Source organism: Nipponia nippon, unplaced genomic scaffold (assembly GCF_047370975.1).
Source record: "Nipponia nippon isolate SJK-2023a ecotype South Korea unplaced genomic scaffold, ASM4737097v1 scaffold_13, whole genome shotgun sequence".
In the NCBI taxonomy this organism is placed as follows: Eukaryota; Metazoa; Chordata; class Aves; order Pelecaniformes; family Threskiornithidae; genus Nipponia; species Nipponia nippon.
The window spans coordinates 6010079-6027385 of record NW_028262324.1 but is presented as its reverse complement, the minus strand read 5'-3'; positions in this window follow the sequence as shown (position 1 = coordinate 6027385).

Here is a 17307-nt window from a genome sequence, read left to right as displayed (position 1 = left end):
GCCGCTCCGGGCCTCAGGGCCCCCCGCGGTCGGCAAGGCGGGTGTCACCCCCGCCTCACCCCCGCCCGGGGCGGTGGGGGCTCCCCCGGGGCCCCAGAGGCCGCTGTGGGGCTTGGGCCAGCTCTCCTCAGTGGGGCGCTGCAAGGGGACCATCCCCACGTCCCCACGGCCTGGCCCTCCAGCCCGCTGCGGGCCGTGGCTCCCTCAGACCCGACAGCCCTCCTTTATCTTCAGCCTCGGCTGCCTGGGCCGTCAGGAGAATGGGGCCTAAAGCCCTTAGAAACCCTCTCAGCATCCCACGCTGAAAAAATATAGGACCCTCTGAAGGCGACTCCGAAGCCCCTACCTGAGGTGGCGCTCGCCCAGGGCCCTTGCGCTCATGCCAGCCAGTTCCCTCTCCATGACCCAAACGAGGCCCACGGGACAGAGCCACGATTGACAAAGGGCTTATAATCGGCTCTTGGCACGAAGCTAAGCACAAATCTGAACTTAGACGTGTCTAGGACAAAACAGCGCTTCTCCTTGTCTGCATCGATGATTAGCAATGAACTGGAAACGTGGTGTTGACCGAAGGTGAAGCGGGTCTGTTCACTGCCCTTCAAGGACAGTAAAACGACGTGTGCCCAATAATGCAGGGAGTGGGCTGCCTTGGGGAGCCGTGAGGGGAAGAGACCGTGCCGTGATGGCTCAGATAGTCTAACACTCGTGCCAGTGTCGGCACTAAAGGTTGAGGTTTAGTGCCTTTTTCCGGACTGAAAAACTAGGTTCGGTTTTTGCAAATGAGGCAAAGAAATCAAAACACACGTATGCCTCCAGCAGAACCCCAGGACCCTGCAAACTCACTTTTCCTAGTGAAACTGGCTGTTTCATTGAGTAAAGGGAAACTTCAGGGGGGAAAAAAAGCGAGTCTCCAAGTTCACAGCAGTAACCCCGTTGATTGCAATGAGGAGAAGAAGTCAAGGCCTGATTCTGCAGTCACATATTTGCTGAGCAGAGGCTTCGGTGCGCTGGGGTGAGGTCTCAGTGCAGGCTTTATTACTTTGTCAAAAATAATGCATAAAATCTTTAATGCGTAGTGGGACAAACTTATCTGTCATGAGTGCATAAAGAATTAAAGCTTAATGATACTTGCCAAGATAAAAATAACAAAGTCCATTTGTAATGCAGGCACTCCTTTTTCTAGCTGATGTTCTTATCTCTTTTTCTTTCTCAAATTCCCCAAACCAGTCATTCTCAGTGAATGTCCAAACCACTGTGGTTTTATTATATTTACAAATACATAAATTATCAAATGCATAGGCAAAGAAGTTGTCCTTTATAATGATGCTAGAGAGAAAGGAATAATTTTGCAAGAAGTTACCTTTACGAAGCAGGACGTATTCTTTTCAGACATAGTCAACTGAAACCCAGAAAAATGATGGTACAGGTAATCTTCTACCAGTCACAAACTTCGATTTTCGCTACACACTTCTCATATGACACATCCAACCTCTAATGCTAATCTGCATTTCTTTTGGAGCATTTTAAGCACGTTTGTTTGAGGGAGGGAATAAAACCAAAGCAGAATAGCTTTTACACAGGTGTTTGAAAATTTTAGTAATCCTATGTAAACAATCATGAGCTTTTATCGTGTATCAGACGAACAGGGCGTAGCAATAGATTTCATTCATATGGCCTCTTGCATCCCTGCAGCTCCCAAGGGACCTTATCGAAGTAACCAAGTCGTAAGCACTTTTTCTTTGGAAGAGTTCCTCCTGCCACCGTTGTGTTGCAGAGCTGCCTGGGCGCAGCAATGCAGCTGTGTCGCAGCACGCTGCCCCGGGAGGATGAGAAGGGTGCCACAGCCTGTTAGAAATACCGGGAGGATTTAGACAGGCGATCGAGTCTTCCAACCTGGAAGTCTGCCAGGACATCAGGCTTAAATTCTCAACTCCTGTAAAAATTGCTGGGTAATCTTCAGCTCCTGCAGAGGACCAGCAATGTAAAAATGCCTATAATTTTTATTATCAAATAATTACAGACTACCTGCTGGGCAAAGCATGTGGAGGGAGACAAATGATTGCAAATAGCCTGTAATTCCTGCAGAACGATGTGGCCTGATTTACGCATTCAAAGTGAACAGAAGTCGTTCCTATGCTGATGCAGGAGCACTTTACTCACAGTGCTGTAAATACTAACAGAGCTGCAGGGTAACTGGGAACCAGACCAAGGTGTTTTGACATTAGCTATGCTTCACTTGCCTGGCACCTTGGGTAATACTCATTCCTGTGCAAAACAGGTACAGAATATTTGAACTCAGAATGATGCACTCTTGTCAGCAATACAGGGCAACGAGTTGCCTAGCCCCCAAAGGCCAAATATTTCTCTTCCCCTTGCCAGACTAGCAAGGATAGGCAACCACACATGAAGGCAGCAGGCCAGGAAACCAAAGATTAATAAGCCGACAGCTCTGAAAATACTGTTTGTGTGAAGAAAGGGATCCTCTGAATAGATACTCGGGTCCCCAGAAAGCCATGTCCATAAGCCATAGCAAGTCTGCTTCTGAAGTCTGGTCTCTAAGAGGTAATACCGAGGGATGTAATGTTTGCAGAGCTGAAAACAGTGGGTGACCTGAAAGTGCTGAGTATGTGCATTTACAACTAGTGTTTACCCTGTAGAACCACTTGCACTCTGTTTCAGTTTCAGGGATGTATTTTATGAGGCTACGGGAATTAGTATGCCCTAACAGCTTTCTAGGATGGTCTATATGTTTAGGCACAACATTACTGCAAAAATGTTAGTGAAAGTACAATATTAAAAAAGATCTTTCCTAACATTCAGACTCTGTTTTCATCCAGGTATTTTCAACTGCTATGGATGGTCACCTGTAAAATGTTGTTCTGCATCAGGATGGAGTTTAAAGGCACAGCCAACATCTTTCCCAGCGCCTGTGGGTGACTTCCAATCTATGGCTTCTATTGTCAAGTCTCAGCCAAGAACAGATAGAACTGAATAATAAATCCCTGGTTTGGGGGGCTTGTGGGAGAAAGGTAGGTGTCCCTCATGGCAAGAACTTCATTGAATCCCTCTGGGAAACTCTGGAGGGAGCTATATACATTTAACACTCTTTGACTCACCAGATGGACCACGATGCAGAGTTGGCAGGTGGGGACAGAAATAAGATATTAAAAAGCTATAAAAAATAAACAAACCTGGAAAGGATTCTTGAATTTCTCAGAAAAAAAAAAATAAGGTGCAGACTCTATTTCTTTCACTCTTAAATAAAACTATTAATAAGTGCAGAGGATTTTTCATCAGAAATACAACGTACAGAGCCTTTATTCATTAACTCTCATAACATGGCCAAAGGAAGATAGTGTTATCGTCCCCGCAGGGACACCGGGACCACGGATGATACGTTTTGCTCAAAAAAGTAAATGGTGTCATCAGTGCCTGTCTCTGGACATGTCCCAGCTATAATGTGCAGGAATGAGTACCCTGTTCTCTCAGTTGAGCACAGAGCAATACTTCCCTGCTGTGCAATGTACTGTATTATTGCCGCACTCTTCACCATGAGTAAAGAAAACGTAACATTGCCCTCCTTGATCACCTCTCATTTCTTACGCCAACCTGATCTCGAGCAGGTAATTTCGTCTTGCTTTTTCATGATTGGTGACAGCCTATTTGGCCTGTGCCATTTGAGGCTGCTGGTGGATACAGAGATCGCTGCCAGTTTGGTCGTCTTTATCAGCCACCTGAGATGAGCACGTTCTGACAGTGAAGCAGTGAAGGAAAAATCACCTTCCTTTAGCCTGTTACTTTGTGCTATTCACTGAGAAGCAGCATTTAAAAAAATCTTGCGGGGTCACAGGGTGCATACCCAGTGCACTTTACAGGGTAACAATACGAAAATGTGAATAAACCTTCCAGGGTACCTGGCTCAGTGCATGTATTTATATGCTAAAAAGCACTGGAGTATTATTTACATGCTTAGCTGGGGTTTGTCCTTTCTAGAGAAGTCTGGACTGCTACCTGTTATACTTGGCTCGCGATGATTTAAATAAGAATTTATAGACCCTAAACCATCTGCAAAATGTCCCAGTTCTTCAAGGCCAATGTAAATGCAATGAGGGGGGAAAACCACAGAAAGAAAAGGTTAACAAGGTTTCTCCTTGCCTCCCCCTTGGCACATTTTATAATTAACTTTATAATGTCTGAGAGCAAAGGTTTGAAGCAGACAAAGCTCCCACATCCTTGGAGATAATTGCAGCAGTTTGTGTAGCTCATTACACCAGAAGCAACTTTGTTTGGTTTCATCGCACTGCAAGTTGCTGAGAGAACGTGCACTGCAGGGCACTGTGGTGTGCGGGCTTCACATCTAACATGAAAGAAGCTTGCTGTGATTTATATCATCATGCTAATCAGGAATGCACATTAATTCAAGGTCCCTTTTGGGGCTAGGGGAAGGAGAAAGAATCAAAAATGAGCCAGCTTTCTATATGTTGTGCAAGGTGCCACTGTTTTCCAAAGTGTGAAGGAATTAATTGTGTCGTTATTTTTTACAGACACTTCAAAAGGCAGCTAGAGGAGAGATCTCGCTGAATGCTGCAGTGGGAGCCACAGGCGATGGAACCTTCTTCTGCCTCCGGACTCTATCAGCATTAAGGAAATTTAAAATTTAAATAGATCTTGAAACTCTACCCCACGTTTTCTTATGAATGACAGATCCTTCCTGCCCTCAGTCCACCACATTTCTCCAAGCCTGAAAACTGACGCTTTCTTCTTAACAGCAAAAAGTGGGAAAGACGTTTGTGGTCTGGTGGTTACACCATGGGGTTGGAAAGCAGAAGAAGTGTTGTTTCACATCTGGGCCAAGTTTCTTGTCACCATGGACTTGATCCTGCCAGATACTGAGCACCCATTGATTTTTCAAGGCCAAGCCCTCACACAATTCATGTTAGTCCAAGTTCTTGTTCCAAAGCAAAAACTGGGCCTGTATTAAAAAAAATTGGTGCTGATTCTGTGGTTATGCTGCTTCTTTCACAATCCCAGCAGTCCAGCATTAATTTCCATTCTCCCTTCTAGTGTCATGAGAGCTGGGACAGTCATACTCCAACACTTGACACCTCTAACACCCTGATTCCTCATTAAAATTTCATTTTCTCCTCTCTAGGGTTTAGCTTTTTCAGATTAGTGGGAGGTCCTGTTCTTTTCTGTTTCTGCCCATACCCAGGAAGGGAGAAGAATAACAATCTGCAAAGAAATTGCTTTTATTCTTATGAATTGCAAAATCACCACTAGCTCTGACTTTCGCTAGAGGAGAACCTACTATAGATGCAGACATAGTCTGTACTGAGACTGGTTTCTTTAGGGTGATATGTGGCTTAGAAACAACAAGCAAGCATAATCATATTATCTAGTTTGATTACTGGGCAAGTAATAAAACTTCCTCAAGGTTTATTAGTGTTCATCCATTAGGATTGTAGGAATTTAGGCACTAGCGTCTTATAAATACCTTAGATGCGTGATTTTATGTATGTTTTCCATGGACCTTGTGGTGAGTGTGAACTAATTCTAAGGTTCTGCAAAAAATAACCAAGAAAAGCAGGTCTGTTGTCAGTGACTCCATGGGGGTCCATGAATCTTAGAAGACTGGGAACCACCACTGAGATCAATGGATGGATTATTTAGATTGGATATGGCCCCTTTTTTGCATCCTTATATGTAATCCACTTTTCAGTGTAAGATTTCAATGTAAGAAGTGCCAATTGCACCACTGCATGCAGAAAGCTGCACAGATCCGGCTGACTCCAAAGGTCTGTGGCTCCAAGCATGGCCTCTGCCATTCTGCAAAGACAGAAAAAAGAGGGAACTTGGACCATCAATAAAGAAAGGTAAAATAACTGTATCTTTGTTCAGTGACTATAGTAACCATAAGCAGCTGTTAAAACAGTTTGGAGTGTGTTAAAAATCCAAGCCTTTCGGTGGTCCCTAGTCCAGGGCTGTTATAATAAGGCTTGTTTTCTCCTTGTTAAAACAATCATTTACTCTTTACGTTTAGGAAGATAAATGTTCTCAAGGCACATAATGATATCAGCAAAGATAAATTACAAAGGCCACCAGCCAAATTCATGCTACTGTGAGGAACGCATCATAAATCGTTGCAGCAGACACATGTCTACTCCAGAAGCAATGTTAGCATGCACCTGCTCACGGCTTGAGACCAGCCCCTTGCATGTTATATTCCTGCAAAGCATGAGAATAATCTTTACAGGAGTCTGCAAATAGCAGACTGGTGCCCTATTCGGGAAAGCACTTAATCACTTACTTAATTCTTGCTCTACCCAAAAAGTATTTAAGGAAATGAACTTTAGTTCAAGCTTTACATGTGCGTTATCCTTATATGACCAAAACATTATTCCACTGTGTGCATTTTTTCTGGTTTACATATGTGCGCTTTCCCTGCCACTGCTCAAACCTCTCACAAAATGTTTTCAAAGCTTTTTTTAAAGGTAGAAGGAACCGATGGAATAAAGGATGGCTTTTGAGTGCTTTGGATTATATAGCACACTTTCATCTGCGAGTGCCCCATGGGTACCTTGCTGTTCCTTATGCTTTCCAGTACGTCTCGTTGCATAAACTCTCCTTGCTGCCCCATAACAACCACCAACTGTCCCAAACTGCTGACCTATTAACCAAACAAACTTTGCTAAATATTGCCATGTGTAAGTGTACTACTATTTTTCTAATTGCTAAAAACATGTCCTTCCTGCATTCAATAGTCTCTAGAAGAGATTGTTAACATCTGGGTATTTAGCACAATAGAGGCTTTAAACTTAAAGGAACATTGTCCAGGTTAGCCAGTGAATCTGGCCATATGTATTTTTTAATAGATGATTCTTTTCATGTTATCCATGTTACATTTGAAACCGTGAATCAATGACTCTCATGAGGATTAAGTTAGCAGAGAGCATAGTTGGTTATAAAAAGAATAGACCTGAGAGAAGATGGATCTAACCTTGGACAGGTGATGATGGATTGGAACTGCTTTTTGACTGGATGTACGGCCTTCTACTGGGGGAGTGCGGGGGGGGGAACAAATCTGGTATTTTCTGATGTGGTTGTATGGGATAGCCGTGACCCAAAAAGTCCCAATCGCTCCCAGCTATTTAGGGATCACTGTATGAAGAGTACTGCAGACTGTGTTTTGCCTGTGGCTTCAGCGGTGAGGGAGTCCATGTTACATATGGCTGTAATAATTTTGAAAACCTAAGTTTATTTTCCACCACTAATTGTAAGAGGCTTTTTCCTTGTGCTTTTTGCTTGCCGTGGAGGACAAGTAATTTTTATTCTTGTTTCTAGACAGCTTCAATTCCTGCAGTTGTCCTGGTTTGCTGTTACAGCATTTGTGTTTTAAGCATGAAAAACAGATGTCTAGACCCAGTAGTGTTGGGGAGATTTCTTTGGTATTTGAACTATAAATATGGCAAATTTGCCCTCATCTTATATTTTGTAAAGCTTTGTTTTTACAAAAGTATCTAATCTTAAATCAAACTGTGTCTCTGGTTAGTTATACCAGTCCTTTGGAGCCAATACAGTCTATCACATCAGTGACAGTTTAGGTATTCCAAAAATAAGATTATTATAAATCTGAGCTCTGTACCCGTATGTCCCAAAACCTTAGGGATACTCTGCATTTACAGAAGCAAGATCTAAACCTTGGTATCTCAGTGAGCTGCATGTGTGCTGTAAACAATGATACTGTCGGGCTCAAGAATCAAGCTTTCACAGAAAGAGGTGACTCCTTCTGTGACTTTCAGTGCCAGCCTTTCCCTTCTTCTGCATCACCACTGCGGCATCACGGTACACAGCTGCCTGATTGCATGGATGCTAAGAAGTCACAGCTACAACCACGCTGGGACCACCTCGCGATGCCGGCAGCAGGAGCCCGCAGCCGCAGATGTGCTGCAGGGCAGAGGGGAGACAGAGACCTGCACCAAGACCCCAGCTCTGTGAGTAACTGCCCAGCCTGAAACGCAGAGCTGACAGGGGGACCTTTGATCCTCTGAAAACAGAAAGTGCAATTGATTCTTTTCACTTAGAGGCATGACTGGTGTTACATTTCCTGAGCTGGACAAGGGTGGTCCAGATGTCCATGACAGATTTTTGCATAAGCACTTTACATTTTTGTTTTTCTAGCTGTTTGCTCTTCTTCCCTAGTTTAAAAAAAAAACTCTTCATACACAGTTGCTGTTGTTGAAATCACTGCCCTAGAAAAGAAGTTACATCAGCCTTTAGCCTTCAATAGTTTATTGGATCTCTGGTTGCTAGTGGGGAAACCAGACAAAATTAGGCAGACGGGAAAAACTGTGGGACAGTTATTTATGTGGATTTTGGGTCATTTTTTCTTTCAAACAAGTCGAAAATTTCAAACAAGTACAGCCATATGCTGGAAAAACTATGCCAAGTTTTACCCAATCTACTCACAAGTCAAATAATTGGACATATGAACTGATTATTCAATTGCATGTGCATTTTGAACAATCTGGAACATTATTTTTTATGGACCAGATTTCAAATTATTCAGACAATCTGCAAAGAGTCAAAATGCAATAAAAATGTCATGATTCTGTCTCCATCGTTATTCTCCCACATGTTTATGTGTCCACTCCGTAATCGCTGTGTACACAGAGGTCCCAGTCCTACATACAGATTGCTGCACAGGATTCCTACAGAGGAGGAAGAGATTAAAGACCAGTTGCATACCTCTAGGTTTCTGTAGAGATGGGCAGGTCTAAAACGTAGATCCATTCGCTGCTCAGTAAAGTCAGAATGGCTTGAATGTGTTTACTGCATAGTACGGAGAAGATTGCTGCTCAAGCGCAGTGCTTTCTGCCCATATGTACAAGACATAATATGATCAACAGCATCTTTGATTATGAAAGACAATGCAACAACATGGGCAATGGAAGAAGCTTTTATTCTGCTTTAGTTAGCAAAAATCTCAGTGACTTAAGGTGTATGGTCTAAAGGCATGACCTGAAACTGAAAGCTGGTCCTCCTTGGTCTAAACTGGGGTCACATTCAGTTGAAAATGCATCGAGGTGGGGACATTACTGCAGAGCATTTGGTTGTCTCTGTGAGCTGACCCCAGCTTTCTTAGGTGAGAGGAATCTTCTTTGAGTTGCCTCTGAGCCTGAAGTCTGGTTTTTGTCTTTGTAACTGGCAGGCGGCCGGTCACAAGTGGTGTTCGCCAGGGCTCAGTACTGGGGTCAGTTCTGCTTAATATCTTTACCAATGATCTGGACGAGGGGATCAAGTGCACCCTCAGTAAATTTGCAGACAACACCAAGTTGGGTGGGAGTGTCGATCTGCTGGAGGGCAGGAAGGCCGTACAGAGGGACCTGGACAGGCTGGATCGATGGGCCAAGGCCAACTGTGTGAGGTTCAACAAAGCTCAGTGCCGGGTCCTGCACTTGATTCACAACAAGCCCATGCAACGCTACAGGCTGGGGGAGGAGTGGCTGGAGAGCTGCCCGGTGGAAAAGGACCTGGGGGTGCTGGTCGACAGCCGGCTGAATATGAGCCAGCAGTGTGCCCAGGTGGCCAAGAGGGCCAATAGTATCCTGGCCTGTATCAGGAATAGTGTGGCCAGCAGGACCAGGGAGGTGATGGTGCCCCTGTACTCAGCACTGGTGAGGCCGCACCTCGAATCCTGTGTTCAGTTTTGGGCCCCTCACCACAAGAAGGACATCGAGGTGCTGGAGCGTGTCCAAAGAAGGGCAAGGAAGCTGGTGAAGGGTCTAGAGAACAAGTGTTATGAGGAGAGGCTGAGGGAGCTGGGGTTGTTTAGCCTGGAGAAGACTGAGGGGAGACCTCATCGCTCTCTCCAACTACCTGAAAGGAGGCTGTAGCGAGGTGGGGGTCGGTCTCTTCTCCGTAGTAACAAGCGATAGAATGAAGAGGAAATGGCCTCAAGCTGTGCCAGGGGAAGTTTAGGTTGGATATTAGGAAAAACTTCTTCACCGAAAGGGCAGTCAGGCATTGGAACAGGCTGCCCAGGGAAGTGGTTGAGTCTCCATCCCTGGAGGTATTTAAAAGAAGGGTAGACGTGGTGCTTGAGGACATGGTTTAGTGGTGGACTTGGACTGGGTTAATGGTTGGCCTCGATGATCTTAAGGGTCTTTTCCAACCTTAACGATTCTATGATTCTATGATTCTATGAACTATACATTGGAAGGACTGGCCCCAGCAAACGGCCTGTTGCCATCAATGTGTGTTCCTGTGTGGACTTGACCCAGATTGACTCAAGATATCCTGGTCAGTCAAACATAGTTATTGGTAATAAGTACCTATTCATTCAGGTATCGTATCAATTATAAATTAAGCAGAGAGGTAAATATTCTTGAAAAGAAAACCACCAGCAATCCTCTGCCACAAGTCCCTCAAACAGAAAAAGCAATGGGCTTTTAGCCATGCTCATGCCTCTAGTATTTGCTCCCTGGATGTCCCAGTAAGTGTTTGTGCGCAAACCAGTATATGTGGAGATTAGCATTTACTGCCATACACAATGCAATTGTAAGGACATAGCCACTCTTTAAGATCTTTTTCAGCTTGGAGAATGTCAATGCTGCGTAATCCTTTTAGCTAGGACAGTAGGAAGGTGTAAAATTCATATTTCTCATTAAACACATAACGTTGCTGGGTGCGTAGCCATACACTCCCTTGAAAAATACCATTCTTTACCTTGGCAGTACCAGCATCATTATGCTCAGTAGTGACACGTTTCCTTCTGGAATTTTTACAGGATTGTTTCTTATTATTTCTCTTCATAAGGCTTCTAAATAAAGGACAACAGAATATAATGGCCTTCATAAATCTCCCCACTGAGTCTTTGAGATAAAAGGTTTCTAGTATGCACAGAAATATTTACCTGTTCCGGGCAATTCCAGGACAAGGACTTGCAGGGTCACAAGGAGGTTAGTGTCAGGTAATCGTAATAATAAAGAATATATTAATACAGATCATCATAAGTAATACTAGAATTTGAATCTCACAGGTTATCACTTTTGAATCCCTTCTTTCCTTTTACATCTAAAGAAACACAAAATGCTGAGTGTACAAATATTAGTCCACCTTTCTGACCATGCCCAATCCAAGGCCCACTGAGTTCAGTGGAAAGTTTGCTGTTTGCTTCAGCGGGCTATGGTTACCCCTGTACACCTGCAAGACACTTATTTCTCTGATAATAAAAACAAGCTAAAAGAGTTTCTGAGCCACTTCTGAGTTCGCTTCTGGAATATCAAACATAAGTTTTCATTCTCTTATTTTTGATTAATGCATGGAACATCAACTTTTTTTGGTCACTTTTAAACTTTAATCAAGGAGAAATGACCCCCCAATGGGCATTTTAATCTTGTTTCTATGTTTTTAAAGGAAATTAAATGTTAATTGCTGCTAGGTAAATTCATCTAAAACAGTGATTTTCAATTCACCCCACAAACAGTAAGAAAATAAAGATAATTGTGTGGCATTTCCTGCTGAATAAAGGGAGCAAGGACTTTTTTTCCCAAATAATATTTTTAAAATAAAGTATTTTTAAAGATTACCGTTACTGTATATTTTTAAATGTCTGTTACTTTCAAATGCCCAGCTAAGCTGACTGCAGTAATTGTTAGGAAAATATTTCTCTCCCTGTCTCAGAGGTGACTGTGTAAGAACTATGACTTTGTTTAAGGAGAGATTAAAAAGTAACAAGAAATTGCCATTGCATATTCAATAGCAGTCTGAAAATACAAAGCCCAGCTGCATTAGTGGACTCAGTATGTGACATCCATGCTGCTACAGTGTGTGTAGCTTGAGTCCGTTGAAGGAAACAATCAGACACTGGTTATAGCACAGCCTGTTATCAGCTTGCAAGTCAAGACCATTGATTTGGGGATCTCACCACTTGTACTTGCCCTTTCATTATGTATTGGGACTGGTCCTCAAATGTGCTGACTACACCATCGCAGGAAGTTAGGAGTTTCAAAAGATGTTGCAGGGTGGCTACCCTGAAATCAAGGCATCCCAAAACACACGCAAATTGGGACCTACACATCTGGATTTCCAACAGCACTGCCCACAACCATCCAAATTTTAGGATGGAGCTCTTGTGTTGCCAAAGATTTAAACCTTAAAAATGGCTTTGGACTAAAATTTCTGTAAGATTTACCTCTAAAAACAGCTCTGCAAGCAGCAAGCAAAATCCTCATGGTTTCAAATATTACTTACTGATCTTTTTGACAAAGGCATTGGCGTTATTCTATGAAGCAAAGAAGAAGCTGTGAAGATCACATGTTCCACATCACTTCAATGATAAGAAGAAAAAAAATAAATTGAAAAATGTCTCTATTATATAATCTACACATGAACAGGTGGAAAAACAGCAACATAATTTAGCTTTCGACACAGAAATGTCTTCCTTGGAGCCACACAAATTCACTCTGGTGTTTAATCTGAACAGTTGCCAATTTTCTCTCTGTAATGGGAATCCAGTGGAAAATCTGGGAGAGAAAGAATTAAAGATAAATGCCACTTTTAGTACAGAAGCTTTGTCTAAGCAGATTTCCTAGGGGCTAGCAGAGCACAGTCTTAGGGACCGGTCTCAGGTCAGCAGTAGCATTGCCTGAGGGAGGAGTGTGTTGGTTTGCTTCTGGCAGCGTCTGCCAGAGTACAAGCGTGACTTACCTAATGTGGAAAATTATCAGTATCAGTTAAGACTTTAGCACAAGCATAAGTTCAGGTCCTCCAAACTCATTCGCTGTCACACACACATGTACACACACACACACTTGGCCACCATCTTGGCTACGTTCTGGACCGAACATTCCAGTGATGCTCTGCAGCCCCCCCGTCATATGGTCCTTGACCAAAGCTGATGCTCATTCTTCTGTGTCTCTGGAAATGATCAGAGAATCCACCCACTATGGTCCTGATAGCTTCCTATTTTGAAGAAACGTTGTATCGCAATTAAAAAACCCTAGAACCAAAGAAAACTTCTCACAAGAAATGTGCAGGAAGGGCTGTCGGGAGTGGAGGATGGGTTTGCACTGGGTCAATATGCCCATTTAAAATCCAGAGGGGCTCAAAATTAATATTTTTTTCTAATTTTCATAGATGTTATTTTATTAATAGGAAACCCTGAGATGTTCAAAGGAGGCAGGGAGCTAAGCTGCCAGTGTCATTGAATTTTAATGATAGGTGTATTCCTTAGGCTCTTTTAAAATCCCAGCTTTAATGTGTTGCTTCATGCAAGACTAGAAAGCTTGATTCCAAGCAATAATTAAAAGTCTTCTAATCCCAAGAAAAATTAGATTAAACCAGAGGTCCCCTTTACAGTGATTAGACTAAAGCTACTAAAATTGAAGCTTCCTCATAGAAATTGCTGTCCATTTTTTATTGTTAGTGCCTCACTCCGAATCAAAAGCTGCTAAGTGGGGTAAATGTAATGTTAAACATGCTAACAATGAAGTTTTCAGTCTAATCAATCTCTCTGTTACTACAGCAAATGTAATTATTTTAATGGAGTGCCAAGATAAGTAAGAAACTGAAAATAATCTGAAAATTTCTCTAACTGCCTGTTAATGGTGGACTTTCCTTCATTTTCTCCTTTGAAAACATTCCAAGAGTGTTCAGAACTTGAGTGAAATATCTCCTTAAATATTACCTAAGAATGACTTTTGTGTTGGCTGGTTTAAATGAAAAAAAAAAAAACAAAACCACAACAAAAAAACCCTTCTAAAAATTACTGCAGTCTTCCCTTTTGCAAAGATGGTGAAAAAAAATCTGGAACTTGCTTCTCCTTTGTTTGCGTCAATAGATATTTTATTAGGTTACTGGAGATTGAACAGACATTGATCTTTTTACCTTCAGTCTAAAACCAGGAAAAAATTAGGAAAATAAATAAAAATACAGGAGAGGAAACTTATAAAACAAATTATTTGGGCTGTGAGATAATAATAAAACAAAATGCTTCTGATACGAAAGTTCCATGGCCACAACAAGGACCCTGCAGTAACATAACTTTGTTGGAAGGATCACCACAAATTATCAATAAATATTTTTAAAGCTTTCTTGCCTATAGGATAAGAGATGAAGCACATATAAAGATACATGCATAACAGAGTTATGTCCCAGTCAGTAACTGGTATCCCACTTTTCTTTTGAACTGGCTACAACTGGGGCAGGCTGTCCTAGCTCTGCTGCTCAGAAATCCTGGGATCAATCCTCTGGGAACAGGGCGCAACGCGTTGGACTCGGGGATCTGGACTGTATGACAGTCACGGTTTGATGGGCACATTATATTTTAGCACTTCCACAATAACCTGCCTCGGCAGGGCATCAAGACCACACAGTTTGAGCTCAGAAATTCTCGCCAGCTGTAACCTTCCTCTCCCAGCTCCTCCAAAAGCTCACACGCTGCCATGCACCAGGCTTTTCCTTGGAGCCTGATCCTGCAGGAACTGCCCCGTCCTGGGCAGGCACCAGAGTGCAGGCAGCTCTGTCAGAGCCTTACTGCACCGCAGCCTGCCAAACATTTCTTTTTTCTCTCCTCACAACCAGTATTCCTCTCTGGTTGTGGTTTGCTGCTTGCATACCCTCAGATTGGCATTTGCTGGAGGAGAGTCAGGGTAGAGAGGTTTTCCACTAGATTTAAATACCTTGGAAATGCTCTGTCTTATTTGGAAAAGGACCTCGGTGTGTCTGCCATGTCACGGTGACAAACAGCAAGAAATCCTCTCACACCATTTGTGCTTTTAAATGCCAGCCACGCTGCAGTGCCCGCCGAGAGATCCCAGTGCCAGCCTCCGCTGGAAAACGCCTCAGCAGTTTGTAGGGGGATCACTGAAATCCATCAACAACCAAGAGTTACTGAGCAGTAGGCACCGCTGCCAGAGCCGCTATGGCATGAGTGAGAGCCCCGTGCCGTGGCATTGCTCCGGGCAGGAATGAGAGCCCTGTGCCGTGGCATTGCTCTGGGCAGGAGTGAGAGCCCCGTGCCGTGGCATTGCTCCGGGCAGGAATGAGAGCCCTGTGCCGTGGCATTGCTCCGGGCAGGAAGTTTGCAGCCATCCTCCCTTTTCCATGCAGTGTGCCGTTGGGAGACGTTGCTGTTGCAGTCTGTGGTATGTTTTGAATGTTGCTACTGCCATTAGCTTCTCGGAAGCAGGCTACCTCTTGAGCCCCTCGCTGTCATGCCTTAAATCATCAGTCTGCCATCATTCCAGTGCTTCATCCCAGCTTCTAAGATGTATTGACAGTGACAACAGTGGTTGTCAGTGCAAAGCTTATAAAAAGTGCCCCTTTATGTAGCTTTCTAATACATAACACTATAAAACATGCCCATTTCTGTGGTTTCCTCCTAGTGAGCAACTGAGTTTCAGTAATCAGAGGAGGACGGGCCAGGGTAATTCTCCTCTATCCTAGTTGCTCTTACCTGTCATGTTACTCAAGGATATTTTTAACATGCTAGCCCTAGCACAGCTACAGCTATGTGAAGCTCAGCTGTATGAATAGTTCCCAGAGCTTCATTTCATACAGCTTCTTCCTTTCAGTTTGTTTTTTAAAGAGGAAGAATTTCCCTGTGGAGAGTAATTTCTTTGTGAAGAGAGTTTCACCTAAGGTTTTCAGTAAATTGAGAGGCCAGGAAAAAAATCCAATGTAACTGGTGGTGAGGATATTCTCAATGCAGTCTGAGTGGGAAAACAACTGAGGCCCACAAGGGACCGGTGAGGGCAGTTCTGCTGTGTGCTCTTTTACATGGAAAGACTAAACCAAGTTGTTCAACATCACCTGAAGAAGAAAAAAGTAGAAAGGAGGGAAGTGTAGGTGCTCCAGCACCTTACTGTGGTGCACGAGGAGTCCAGGCTTTGGTTTGGTGTTTGGAAAAGCCAGGCTTGAATCTCCTAGCAATATAGACGCTAGCAGCTACACTCACATGGAAGCAGATACTCAGTGATTGTCCTAATTTACTTGCCATCTGTTTCTCAGTGCTTTTCTTTTATAAAGCTATGTGAAGTCTAGTCTCAGTTCAGGCAGAACTCCTCTGCCTGTCTTAACTGTATAGAAAGCATATAGCACTTCGTGCTGTATAGAAGTACAAGCAATGCCTACTGCACATCTCGATGGTGGGCTGCACAATATCCCAGACACTGATGAAGAACTTTTAATCTTAACGCAGTGAACATGTTTTTCCCTAAAGATAGTTTAATCTACCAAATAACCCTGCTTATTGAAATCTGGCTTTTTAATAAGTATTCTGTTCCAATGTATGTGTACAGAATAAAGAAGTGCATTTTTTGCTGCACTAGAAGAATTTAAATAATCCATCAATAGTTTAAAATAAAACTAAAATCCAAAGAACTCAACTTGTGAATGTTCTTCAGTTGAAGCAGCCTTTCTTTTCTTGCATATAGTTTTCTTCCTGTAAAATCCTTCTGGCAACTTTTATCTGTTTATCTAAGTCTATTGATGCCTGATGAGATGAACTCAGGTTTGTGGAAACACACAGTGTATCAGACAGCAGAACAGGTCATTCTTATGACTTAGATTTGGGAGAGTTCACATGTCCAAGACTCTCTGAACATTTACACAGACCAGTATTTCACACCTTTGTAATCTGGAGCATCAGTAAGTGATGCTGTGACCTGCACTGTTTTGATAGAGGATGTAAAAGACTGAAAACACAAAATCTGTTCAATCCGCTGACCTGAGCAGGAGGCAGATGGCCCTGAAGGAGTGCAGAAGGCAGACACATTCTTGTGGGCTGTTGTAAATAGTGCAAAGGACTTGGATGTGGCTCCCTGGCTCTTTGCAATGCCTCTCTTTTTATCTACTCCTTACAGAGATGCAGTGTTCAAGATTAAGATTTTAAGCCCTCCCTGAAGAGCCAATACCATGAAAGGGCACTGAAAATCACTGTCTCTGTCAAGTTCAGACCAGTCGTGATACCAAAGCTCTGCTCCTGCTTTGCATCTGTAACTGCCTGTGCATCCGTAGCTGCCTGTGCATCCATCCTCTCCTTTGCTGTCTTGTCCATATACATATAAGGATCCCTGGCACAGGAATGGCTTCATGTTATATGTTTGTGAAATCCTTAGCATACAGAGCCCATATTTTTTATTTTTTTAACATAAGAATACCAAACAGAGTAAATACTAATGTAGGTGCTGACCTGGCTGACCTTGGTCAGCCCTGTACCTGGTTACCCAGTCTGAGCACTCAGCTGCACACGCAGACCTCCTGTCTGGTTCCTCTTCCATCACTGATACACACACACATGTGTGC